This window comes from Falco punctatus, assembly GCF_963210335.1.
Source record: "Falco punctatus genome assembly, chromosome: Z".
NCBI classification, from domain to species: domain Eukaryota; kingdom Metazoa; phylum Chordata; class Aves; order Falconiformes; family Falconidae; genus Falco; species Falco punctatus.
Window position 1 is genome coordinate 65113050 of NC_137586.1, and position 12344 is coordinate 65125393.

Sequence of the window (12344 nt, forward strand, 5' to 3'; positions counted from 1 at the left end):
TTTAGCCATTAAAATATGTACTACAGGATGTGGAATCAACAGCATTTGGTTATACAAGTCATATCTGCAAAGGTTTTCCCCTTCAAAGTAATTTTAAAATCAAAATGATAGAAATAACTTACAAAATAATAATAAAACCCCATCAATATTAAGCTAAACAAAGTTGTGCTTCAATTTTCTATCCATGTCTCTTTCAAATTGTCTGAAATAAGGCAGATTGAAAATTCCAGTTGCATTGCATCCTTTAACAAAATCTTGCAGGTCTCTGGAACACTCAAATGCCAAATTCATTATCACCACGAATGGTCTGTTCTTCAGATCTAAGTGCATTCACTGTCAATAATTTGTATTATTTCCTCCAACCTTCATCTTGGGCTAAATTTCAGAAAAGGACCAGAATATCACTTAGGGACCAACTTCTGTTCTTCTACTAGAAGTATTTTTCTAGCAAAAGATAAATTTTTAAACTCAATTTCTCTCATAAGATAGACATTAAAAAATATAAGTTTAATTACACACCTGTTATTTATTCCTAAATTATTATGATAATTTAGTACATTGGTATAATCCAAAGGTGATCACTGCATTATCCTTAAAAATCCTCTATATCTATCATAACAAAATATAAAAATGTTTTAATAATCCAGAAATAACTACTGTGAAAATGCTTTTTAAATCTTAAAAATTAAATATGCATGATCAATACAAAGACTTCTTCAGTGGTGAGTATTCTGCATTTTGTACTCGAAATATTGCCATTTAACTCCTTTAGAGTGCCTGCGTGTCTCTGCTCCCTTTGTATCTTTGTTAACAATGCATGTACAGTAGGAGAGATAAGTCAGGGATTAGTAAAGGATTAAAGGAAAGCCTTTGGTTTATATACGCTCTGAACACTGCCTCTGCAGTTAATTTTTTGAATTTTTATGTTTTGTCAAAAAGATAACAGAATACCATACCTGTTTATTTCCTCTATCTGAATGAGCACCCTGCTTGTCTTCTCATTTCCTTAGAAAATGCTCTTTGATTGTCTAATTATTTTATAAAAATAGGGATACTCTTGAATTTCTCTTAGCAGCAGCTTTGATTCTAAAGAATTGAATTAATTTCTTTTCTGTCTTACTTTTGTTCGTGTTGTAAATTTTAAAGCTACCTGGACCTGTGAAGCCTTCTTGTTTCAGGGAAATAAATTATCATCTTTTAGTTAAATACCTAGCATCCGTTGAGCTTGTGAATGCAGAGATAAAGACTGAGAAAGAAAGCATGTAAACCTGTTATTCTGAGTAGGGCCATCAAGCCTTCTGGTCACTTAACCTGGAAATACCAGTTTGCAGCTTGGGTGGGAACTGCACTTTCTCATGCTCCCTTTTCTCTGGCAAAGTTTGTTTCTAAAAACAGATTCACTTTTTCTCCCTGACAAATATCTGAGATGTATTAAAGGTATAAGCACACCTCTTGCAATATCGTCCCAAGTATTTTACATTCCCTCCAAAGCTCTTTGAAATCAACAAAAAGACTCCATCTTCCTAAGTTATTTCAGACACAAGTATTTGCTCCTTGTTAATAGAGGTAATTCAATTTTTGTTTTCCTTCTTTTCCTTATAAGCATCTGGAGTCCTGATTATACTATGCTGATGTCTGAATTATATATGTAGTAAATAACTGAGTCATAATCAGAGATTCAAGGCTTTAGCTAAATAAATTGATATCATGGGTGAATCTGAGTCCCTACAAAGCCGATTTGATTTTTTCCATTGCCAAAAACAGGACCATGAATTCATACACATACAAAACTGAACAGCACCAATTTAACACTGTGCTTATGACCTCTGTGATCTAAGAAGGCTGCTTGCATGTACTATACATCATTATTCAACTGCTTATGACTCAAATTGATTATCTGAATGGGTGCCTGTCTTGGCAGAACTGGTTCTAATAAAATGGAAAATATTTTAGATTACATTTTCTTTTAAGCATTTGGTGCACTTATAAGATTGTTCTTTCTACTTTGTATAATGGTATTGGCATCACTGTCACTGCATTGCCGTATTCTGTGGACAGTTCATAGTAAACCATGTGTTTTGTGGGTATTTTATTTCATTTGAGTAAATTCTTGCTTTTTAGTGGTTTTCATAAATAAAAAACTCTGTGAGTGACCAGTGAAAGAGCTTGTAAAACTGTGTGTTCTGAAATGCAAATGAAAATTTGATACTTGTGCAGAAAGAGATAAAATTAAGTACTTGCGTTCTCATCCCACGAGAAGATATTACTGACCGTAATTAACTTATTTTTCTACATCTTGCCTTTGGTGTATGTACATAGCCCCTTGAACACACAGCCTTGAATGCTTAGGATGTATTCCATCCCTTTTTCATTCATCAGCTGCAACTTAGGCGCACAAAGCTGACAAATCAGACAAAAACCTCTGAGCCCCCCTGGCCTGCAGCAGCAGCCTGTGTCGCAGGGAAAGGCAACAGCCAGGCCCTGCAGCGCTTCTCTGCTTGGTCCCAGATTAAGGCAAGAAAGGTAAGGAGGAAATGGGATGCAGCAAAGACAGAGGATAGGACTCCACCATCAGGAGAGAAAAGGGAAAAGTACAAAGTCTCAAAAGGAAAAAAAGAATTTTCATTTTATCATCATTAATCATTTAGACAACTGTACAGATCTGGAAAACATATGCAAGCAAACCCACAGAGTGCTGATTGCAGCATTTGTTCTCTGAGAATAACCAACCGTTGCTTTGCAAATTGGTTCCTCCAACATATTTCCCCATAAATAATCTGTTTAAAGAAAACATTAGGTGCAATCTATGGGTTGTTCTCCACTATCTTTTTTGTGTATCACTGTTGCACAAAGAAATTTTGATTGACAAAATAACATGCTGGTATAAACCAAGCAGAAATACCATCTCATATATCACAACAGAAAAAAAAGAGATTATCAAACAACTAAATAATGCAACCCACAGCAAAACATACCAGTAAATCATACAAAGCAGGGTAAATTAGATAACACTGTCCATATACAATTACACCGGTTGGCTCCCACGACAGCCTTTAAATGTGACATGTTATTTGACATGTATGCAATTAGGCCTTAAAATCAATTTTTTCCTATTCCATTTAAAATAAAAAATGTAGTTTCCAAATCAAATGCTACCTTTTTAGTCAAGATGGACAAGCAGTAGTATCAGGTTAGCAGCAGCATCTCAGCAGCTTAATGCAAGCCAGTAAATGATGGTTTTCCTGGATACTGTGAAAGACCAGATCCCAGGTCATTACTGCACGCTATTTACACTCATGTATTACTCCAACATTTATTTTTTTTTCCCCAGGACCTATTGTAAACCCAGGATCCATTGAAAAACAAAAACTCTAATGCACAATTCTACTGATGACAAGGTGAGTATTGAAGAGGATTTAGCTCTTTTCGGGTAGTTATGCACTGTAACAGAACTGCAGCATCTCTAGCCTGTGATCCCATGAGAAAGTGACCGAAGGGACACTGGTACAGCTCTGAGCATGTTGCTGGGAGGAGGGACATTGCTGTTGAGATGTTTCAAGGTTATGAGTCACATACCCACTCTGTCACTATTCTTTTGTCAGGAAACACAAAGCAGCAGTGCTTTGTTACCCAGCTCAGAGAAGCATTAGAAGTGTTGACTGGCTTCAGAGAAAGTTTGAGCACTAAGGTCACTAGAAATCTGTTCAGTATTACAGCATCACCGGGTGATAACTGCCAGCCCAAGTTCCAGCCTCCTTGTGTTTTTTGGCTACCCACTGACACATGAATACATCAAATGGCTCCAAAGCTCTAGGCTGACAGATGGGGTGACATGAAGTGGCCAAAAGGTCACAGAGGCACACAGGTGCAAGCACACGATCTAGATTTCTGGTTTTTTCCTACTTGCACCTGCTCTCTCTCTCCGGTCCTTCTTTGCCCCAGGGGCATGCTGCATGACACTCCCAAATACACTCCTTTCCCACCCCATGAGCTGCTCCTCCTCCTCCTCCTGACTCCAGTTCTGCCACAGTTGTCCAGACATTCTCTGCCTAGGGAGAGGAAGGGAGACAAACACTTAACAGAAGAGAGCTGACGGTACCTTGGGCAGATGAGAAACGTGCAAAATCCAGGGACTTGCAAAGTTTCCTGAGCTGCAAGGGGCTACAAAACCAGATTAACCTCTTAATCTCTGTGGAGGTTAACCTCTTAATCTTGTTGAAGGGGTGCATGAGGGCTATGCACAGGGTGTATCCATGTTGTGCTGTGAGGTGCAGCAGGCTGATGTTCCAGCTGGTCCTAAGCAAGATCAGCTTGATGTTATCTTGTGATGCCTTCCCAGAGATGGACTTGCTGCACAACCCTAGAGAAGATTGGTAGCTTTCATCTCAAATTCTTGATTTGTCTTCTGTTTCACACACTTTTTCCTCAGTTTTAATCCCTAGCAGTCATTAAAAATGCGTATCTTCCTGCCAGCTTCTCACTGCTTACCCAAAGCAGGTTGTCCTGACAGACGGACAGTGTTGACAGTTCGAGGACTCTACCTGAATCATTATTGCATGCTCAAACATCTTTCTCTCTCCTCCATGTGTTTGGCAAAGAAACAAAACCTTTCTGATCCCCAAAAGATCAAGATGACAAAATTAATCACACCAATTTTCTTTAAAAAAATGTACAGGCATTTCCCTTATACTTAAAAAGTTGTACTTCATAAAGATCAGTTGTGCAGTAGAAGAAAAAATTGCTCAGAAATGGATGCTAACCATAGCTTTTAAATGATCAGATGACTACTTAAAAACTATGAAAAATAAGATTATGATCTCCTTTATCCATAAATCCCTAAATTTATATTAAAATAGGATTATGTAAGCTGGTGATTTTATCCTTTCTTTCTCCTCAGTCCATCTGTGACAATAATAAAAAAAAATTAATAAGGAAGTGCTTTACAATTACAAAAATAAATTATTTTCCAGGTCATCATGAAAATTTTGGCCCATTTGAAGAATCAAACATAATGTATTACATTGCACCTGGAGACAGAATGCCCCAAGAAGTGAGACAGCTGTATAAGGTAAAATCCCAGGGAAAAGATAAATATCACAAGTAAATAGAAATAGTTTTTGTTGCCATTCACTTTCCTTTCTGTTTCTGTCTTGTCTCTGAGTTGTAGGTTGATGCAACAAAGATTAATTGCCTTTTATGCTAAGGTATATAGAGTTCTTGTGTAATAAACACAAATGGAGTAAGTGTGAATTAAACATGACAGCTCTTCACTCTTTTATTCCTACAGAGAACATGAAACCTCAGGAAACGGTAATTAGTAAAACAAACTCTTCTGCAGTGATAGCTGTAATAATGATTATACTTTATGACAAGATCTTACAACGTGGTTCCTCCTTGAATATTTCTGCGCACTATCCCGTCGGCATTAACCCTGTGCTATTGAATCAGGCCCAGAGATAAGATGAATCTGATGACAATTGCTAAATCAGTTCTTCACTACCTATCCTTTAATTCTATGTGTGATCAAAAAAATGCTGCCTTGTCAGTGAAAACTTGTTCTGTGGTTTTTATCAGTTTCATCCAATACACTTTTGATATCCAAAGTGCAAATATTCTGGAACGTTGTCATTTTGTGTTCTTGACTTGTGATAGATGCAAACATGTGCCGTTGCAAATTACTTTCCTGGAAAACCAGACAGGATTGAGAGCGTAACGCCCTTTTGTGTCTGGTTTGCCTGAATACAGAGAAAGCAATTAAATCTCACTGGATTTCTCATCTTTTCTTGCTGAGATCTGCCCATTCCCAAAACATGCGAGACCAAGCTGTGCCTTGGTAGAGGGAGCAAAAACATCACATGTGCCTGTACCAGCCACCGGTGCATGACGGGGAAGGGCATTTTCTCAGGCTGCCTGTTTCGAGGAAGGAGGACGCAGGGCACGGGAAAATCCCACAGTAACGCTTCCCCTGGGTTGCTGCCCGCCGTTTTGGTTTCGCACAGGGCAGCACCGGCAGGAGCCGGGCGGGCAGCATCCCCCGCGCCACGGAAACGCGTCAGGGCATCCCCTAACCCAGGGCAGCGCGGGGCACGTTTTGTTTCCGTCGCTCGGCTCCCTCCCCGCCCGCAGACAAGCCAGGGGGCGGGGAGGGGATGCCCCCTCCGTGCGGACCGGTTACCGCCGGGCGCTGCCCGCAGCCGCAGAAGCCCCGCGGCGGCCGCTACCCGAGGGGGCGGGGGCAGCGGAGCTGCCTCGCTGCGGGGCAAGGCCCCCCTCTACCGCCTTCCTCCAGGAAAGGCGTTTCCAGGGAAAATACGCTCTTTCGGTCGGCGCCGGCGCCCCTGGGCACGGCGGTGTTGTTCTCCCACGGGTGTCAAAGCCTGGCATCTCCCCCGCCGTAGGGATGCCGGGGGGAAGGTTTGACATCGCTTCTTCCCAGCAGGGATGCGTGGGGGGCGGTAGGTGATTAAATCCCTTCGCAGGCGCTTTTCTCCACCTGTGCCCGTTGCTACCTGGCCATGCCGCAGTCTCATGTTCTGTCACACGAGACAGCTGCTCGTTTTCCCCCTGCGCTGCCGCTGCTGGCAGTGCCTGGATGGGAAAACAGCGGGGCGCACATCCCATGCAGGCAGCGAAAAAGCGGGCAGATTTTCCACCTTTATTTATGATGGTATCAGTAAGCCAATATACCATACAATCGATACACAATCAATTTTCATATCTGGAGGCAGACAGAAGGGCAAAACTCAGCAGTCATCTCTTCAGCCCTACAGTGACAAATGACTGTGTGGCAGTTCTGCTTATAAAACACTCTTGGTGGAAGAAGTAAAAGATCAGGTTATCTACTTCATGCATGAGAAAGAGCACTGATCTTACTACAGTAACGCAATTCAGGCCCAGTCTGCCTCCCTTGCTGTGACTGTGGCTGCATTTACTTACCAGGTAATGCAGCTTCTTACTGAACCTCCTTGCTTTCCTACTGTCCCTTGACAAACTTAGCTATTTTCAGTCTCTGCCTGGGCATCTTGTTGCTCATTGCTACAGTCAAGAAGCCCAAAGAAAATAACGAAATAGCTCAGATAAGCTCTAACCAGGTACTGGAAATGCATCCACTTCTTATTTTTACTCTTTGATTTTACTAGCCCAAAGGGCAGCTGCAGATAGCCTCTGCTGTTGGAACAGTTGGGTTCAGAGACTGACAGGAAACAGAAGTCCATAATACCAAATAGCAAAAAAGCAGAAGCAGATAGAATCCTAACACAGATAAAGTAAAAATAATCACCTTACAGATTAGCTTCACCTTCCTGCCTCCTAGGGTCTACTCGAGCTGCTCTCCAGCTTTTCCCATGTGTTTCATTTAAGCTTGATGCATTTGCGAAACTACAGTAAATGTTACTGAAGGGATAACCCCATCTGAATAAAGGTAAGCCAAACAAACTTGTGAAGGCTTGCGGTCAGTGCACAAGCAGCAGCATAGCTGTGAAGCTGTTGTGAGAGAAGTTGTTAGCATTCTTGTCTTTTTCAGGTAGCAATTAAGGCAAAAAGATGTTTCAGTTCTGATCAGGTGTAGTAAATGCTTGGATTATCATGTGCTGGTGTAAAAACCAGCCTTAAGAATACCATGTTCCTCTAAGATGACTCCTCTATAACAAGTGGACGTGCACTGATTATTCTGTCTAGCAGAAGAAATCAAACCAGGACACCACCTTTTCCTCTGCCTGGCTAAAAAAGCTGCAGTGCTGCCTGAGAGAGGAATGGTCTTTTTCAAGGAACTGGTTTTCTCTGTTACAGACAAGAAAACCAGTCTGCTCCTACTGAGATCCCTTGTGGCTGTCATTTTGTAGCAGGTTTTGTTCTGTTTTAAAGTGCTCTGGTAAAAGTGATAAATTTGGGTGGCACTTGTCTCTGAAAAAGACTGAAAGCAGAAAAGTGCATCTCCAGAATATGCCAGTGGATGTTTCAAAATAAAGCAACTTCTCAAAATATGTGCCAAAATCTGTTACAGAGACCTATATAGACAGACATGTTTCTAGAAGCACTCTGAGCACTCACTTGCACCAGGCACAGGTATACTCATGTGGTACCACCCCTCTGTGTCTTGTTGTTCATCATTTCATGGCCTTCTCTACCGATTTGTTTATTTTCCTGCAGTTCTGCTTCACAATTTCTTTCTTACACTGAGTTTTGTATTTGTCAGTGCATAAATAGAACTGGGATTGTAAAAATATTCTGCTTGGCAGCCGGGCTTGGCAGTTCCAATCAATTAGGACCATTAGTCATGTTGGGATGGAGAAGGCAGCCCAGGCCCAGGGCATATAAATGTTCTCAGGGCCCAAAAATTCTCTTGGCAGCCCAAGCCTCAAGCAATTCCATCTGCTTAAATTGCTGTGTTCTAGTGTGCCTGTGCTAGTCTAGTGTGGTTTGCTTCATACTTCTGGGTTGAATGGAACCTCAAAAATTATTCCTGCAATGTTGACAGGGCATCTACTTACCTTGAACCCAGAGGATGAGCAGCAGGGATAGAGGAGGTGATTGAGAGGTCTCTGTGAACAGTCCCTGCGAATGCGGACAGGCAGCCTGGGGTTTGTGATGGGATAGGAGCTGCAGAAGTGGTCAGCTACCTGCACACAGGCTGTGGTTACGGTCAGTCTTCACAAAAGTAATGAAGGTGGCACTTCCAGCTCAACTGTAATCCTGCTGAATTTCTGCAATGAAGTATGGTCCAGGCCAGCTAAGCCATAGAGAAAAGCCCTATAGGGCATACAATAAAATAAAGAAACTCTAATGGCTGTCCAGCCAACAGCTCACCCCTTCCCCCTGACTAATCACTGCACATTTCCTAAGCACTGATTTTAGGGACATGTAGTGTGCCAGTGCAATGCTTGGTAAATTAATATTAGCTGTTCCTCAGACTTGTGCTGACATCTACCACACAACTGAATTACAATCAAGATAACTTACCCACATGCCTTTTACAGTTTCATTTACAAGGAAAAAAGGTGTTTCCAACAGCTATGCCTGCCACAGCTGGAGCAGCATGTACATGCTTTGCAACACCATGTTATGTTAGTGCATCTCAGCTGTTGAGCAGGGTGCAGGGAGAGAGCCTGGCCAAAATTAGCTACATTGCTACCATCGGTACGGAATTTTTGGTTTCACTGGGCAGTAGCTGCACTTTATGAAATGTAAGTTCAATTTCTCCCTTTTGGGCTGCCTGACTTGATACCAGCTCTAGCACCCAGCTTTCAGAAATAGTTCTGGGTACGGCAGACTGTGGTCGTGATTAAGGCAAGGACAGCAGAGCTCAAATTCATCAGCTGGCTCAACACAGAATACAGTTTTGAATTAACATCGACTATGCTCAATGATAAAAAGAAAGCATCCTTTGTCACAGCTCTGCATAAACTGCAGTCGGTGGGTACCCATGTGCAACACAGACTGCGTACTGTACACACAGAGCTGTGAGTGTTATATATGTGTAGAAATAGCTGATCCTTTCCATCAGATCTTAAAATGTTAGCTTTGGAAAACCATTCTGCTGGAAATGGTGCTCTGGTTTCAGCAGCATTCTTATTTTGCTGAGCTGATGGTTCAGATGCTGCACTTGTTAGTCTCAAGCTATGAGGACAGGCAGACATGCCTGTATCCTAATCTTTGCTCCAGTTCTCAATCTGGTCATTTCTGGCAGACCTTCTCCAGTTCTCAATACTGTTCCTAATTCCCATGTCCTAACAAGCCCAAGACCAAAATGATAGTCACAGGATCTGGATCCAGGCAGATTCAGATCATCTCTCAGATTAACCTATTGCTGACTGCCGGCTACCTTATAAGCATCTTCTGTTAAAATTCATAACAGACTTATTCACTGGAGTGAGGTATTTTCCCAGTTTTGCTTCTTGCCCAAAAAATATCATGCTTTAAATGAACATTTTTTTTCCTTTGGCACTGTAAGACCTATTTGACCTACTCTTACTTCTTTCCTACTGTCAAGGAATTCTACTTTGTGTCCCTGTATTATAAGTGTTCACGTTCTTTGTTAGGTCCCTGCTTAAGCTTTGCTTAACCCTGGATTGCTTACTTGCCCAACAAATACATGGGTCTCATTTACCTTTTACAGTAACCAAAACTGAAATTATTGATTACCTGTTTTCTTCAGGACACGTTGTTAAACTGCTTCACTTCCAAACCAGAGAAACTGCACACAGCAGAAAATCCCCCTGAAAATGTAAAAAGGTCAATGGTGCATTTGATGACATGAGTGCTTATGAAGCCACATAATTCATCATTTGTTACTACAGAATTTGTTCCTAGGGGGATTAACGTTTGCCAATAAATATACCATATGCTGGATTCTGTATGGAGGTTTTTTAAGCTACCTTACTAAGTCATTAAGGATCTCCCATGACAACTATGACTAAAATGGGCCAAACCCACCAGGGTTCCCTAGACCAGTGAAGCATGTGGGTTAAAGGATGAAGTCATGTCTCATTCGTGTACCAATTCTTCAGTGAGACGTTTACAATTAAATAGTTTGCTTGTGACTTGTCTTTTGGGAAGAACTATTACTCCTCTGTGAGGACATGGAGTTAACCCTTTCTTCCCTCCAGAAGGAAATGAGAGCAGAAAGAACACAGGCAAAGATAAAGGAGAATTTGAGTGGCAATTAGTGGCTGATGCAGTTTAGATTCCAACAAGAACCATGGAAACTGAAGAAGAGTTATTAGTAGTTTCCTGTTACTATCAAATTGTAACTTATTTTTTCAAACAAAAAGACCAAATGAAAGGAATAAAACTAATTTTTGGAAGTTGGCCTCTCACAGGAAGGGTTTGTGTGTTCCACTTTCATGCTGTCATAGCCTTTCCTTAGCAAAGTTGCCCGAAACTTTGCAGAGAGAGAGAAAATGGTCTTTCCAGCCACTGCAGCAGAAAGCTCTGTCAGGCAGACACAGGCGTGAGCTCACTCATGGTCCATAGCGGTCTATACCAATCAGCTGAGAAAATCTTTTTGCAGATGGTGAGACAGCATCAAATTGCTTCTTTGGATCTCAGCTATCTTCCTGACTCCCAGGCCAAAATAATTAATATCTCTGTTGCCTCCTGTCAGCCTCTCCTGTGTTATGCTCTGCCAGGAAATAAAACAATGGCTCTTTAAAACACACAACCTGTCTTTGTGCATGTACAGACTCAAGTGCTCACACAGAACTGTGTTTGCTTTTGATATAGAAACATTATAAATACACACCCAACACTGTGTGTGCTGAATTAAAACCTAAATCCCATCACTGGGGACAAATTTTTTTAAGAACTAAGAATGACTGGGGCAGGTCCACAGCATGTGAGAAACTCTAAGGATCTCTGGAGATGAAAGCTATTACTTAATTGTAAATACTGGGAAAAATTCCCAGTATAATGGAAAATTAATGACAAAATTCCCAAGGAACTCCATTAGAAGGAATATTTGGCTCATATGACACAGTACAGACGGCTAAATTTTGTCATGATGGATACAGTGTAAACGACTAAATAAAAATAGAAAAGAAATTAGGAAATAAAACCAATAGCAGTGTATAGTTTCTAAAGTGATCTTAAAATGGATGCTAAAAATAGATATAATGGTAGGCTTTTGGCTCCTTGAAAAACTTTTTGTCCTGTTCAACTTTCTGTTTGCCCTAACAGTGAGATTTCCTGAAGCATACCATGCTACATTAGCACGGAAATTTCCAGTTCAGGTAATATTCCAATGAATGCGTGCACTACCTGTAAAAATAGTTATGGCTTCTTTTCTTTACCCACTATGTAGAATTCATATGAGAACTAGCAGAAACTTGGCAAATCTGAGAGGAAATTGAATAAGAGAAGAACAGTATGTGTCTGCTTACCTGTTTAAGCTTATTCTTAAATTTGAAAAACTTTCAACAAAGCCAAACCCAAGCAATTAACAACCAGGCAATCCTGTTGGCCTGACCAATAAGAAAATGGCATTATTTCAGTGCTACAAAAGAAAAGTTCATAGAACTGGCACATGGGACACTTTTTCCAAACCACGTTTGAAACAATTGTGATAGCCAAAATGAAACAGGGACAAAGCCATACATGAAGGCACTATTCTGAACAGAACAAAATGAACTATTTGTTTAACAGACTTTTTTTTTGCCTTTCCATGCTGTAGAAGCTGCTGAGCCTTTCTTTTTTGTCTCTTATACTTTAAATAACTCTTCACATCACTGTGTTTGAATAGACGAAAGTTTTAGTGTACCTGGTAATTTTGAATGAGTGCTGTGTAAGCACTGCATTCCTCCTGCAATCATGGGTGGTACACAGAAGAAATGATAGATTTTCTGCATGTG